The following is a 1617-nucleotide window of genomic DNA, read 5'->3' as shown; positions in this document are numbered from 1 at the left end:
TGTTGCCTGGTCCTGTGCCATTTTCACGATTGTTGGTATATTTGAGAGTCCCTATTGATGTCATTAGGATTTTAATTTCAGAGCATCAGATGCCACTACAAGCTCTTCATTCTGTCCTTCCTCGGTTCACTGTTGGATGTCCTTACTCTGTGTGGCTCCAGTAGACCCGCAAGGGGGACTTCTGGCGGGCAGGGATTTGGCAGTGCTTTCATTTTGGAAAAATCAGCTCAAATCCCACCCTCTCTATGGTTTCTCTCACTGATACTTATTGTGGTGAACTCTCATGTTCCAAACATTGCTTTAGCTGCATCCTACAGATTTGGATACCAAAGAAGTTTCCCTGGCTGATGATTTTTCTAAATATTTCATAATTTCTCATTTAATCTTTTATTTAACTCACGAGTTATTTATGAGTATATTTTAGTTTCCAAACCTCCTGTACCTTTTGAATTTGTTTTAAACTGCAGATCTTATAATAATCTCCAGAGCTCCTGATCTGGGTTTTTTTTTTTTAAAGTAGTGCAGATCCTATGACTAAACCACTGGGTGACTGCTTCAGATTCTACCCTGTGTTAGTGTCCTTATCTTCCTGGTTTTTGGATTCTAGAAAACCAGTTGCTGTTGAGTCGATTCCATTCATGGTGACCCCATGTGTGTCAGAGTAGAACTGTACTTGATGGGTTTTCAATGGTTGATTTTCAGAAACAGATTGCCAGGCCTTTCTGAGGCACCTCTGGGTGGAATTGAACCTCCAACCTTTTGGCTTGCAGTTGAGCATGTTAATCACCAGGAACTTCTTTAGTTCTAGAGCATCTTAGAAATCTTTCTCCTAGGCAGCTGGTCAGCAACAGTGGGTTTCGCCTTCTTTTGTGTAAGGGAGCCCCTATGCATATCTTGGCTTCCAGCCATGATGCTGGCTCTGTTTCCTATTATGCACGAGCCCTTTTAACCCTTTTTCTCCCCAGAAGCTGCATTCTCAGTGGCCTCTGCTTGGCACTGAACCGAGCCCAGCAAACCCTCAGCATTTCCTCTGCCCATTGTTTTTATTTCTTTTCCGTTTATCAAAGCCCAGTAATGTGTTTTTGCTTTTGCTCTTACTACATTTTATTAGTCATTGTTTTTGTGTTTGAAGTAGAAGAGGTATAGTAAATTGTGAACTCACTGTTGCACCTTGCCCACAAGTCTCTTTTTCTGTTGTTTTTTTACTACTATTAAATTATTTATATGTCCCTTAATCCAACAACAACAACGACAAAAAACCAAACCCGTTGGCATCAAGTCGATTCCAACTCATAGTGACTCTATAGGACGGAGTAGACCTGCTCCATAGGGTTTCCAAGGAGCAGCTGGTGGATTTGAACTGCTGACCTTTTGTTTAGCAGCCATAGCTCTTAACCACTATGCCACCAGGGCTCCATCTTAATCCAACAAACATTTATTAAATGTGTATTACTTGCAAGATGTGATAGGCATTGTACCTGTTGCCATGGAGTCGATTCTGACTCATAGCGACCCTATAGGACAGAGTAGAACTGCCCCATGGGGTTTCCAAGGAGAGGCTGGTGGATTCGAACTGCTGACCTTTTTGTTAGCAGCCAAGCTCTTAACCACTGCACC

The sequence above is a fragment of the Trichechus manatus genome, unplaced genomic scaffold, assembly GCF_000243295.1.
Source record: "Trichechus manatus latirostris isolate Lorelei unplaced genomic scaffold, TriManLat1.0 scaffold00168, whole genome shotgun sequence".
In the NCBI taxonomy this organism is placed as follows: domain Eukaryota; kingdom Metazoa; phylum Chordata; class Mammalia; order Sirenia; family Trichechidae; genus Trichechus; species Trichechus manatus.
This window is presented reverse-complemented; position numbering follows the sequence as displayed.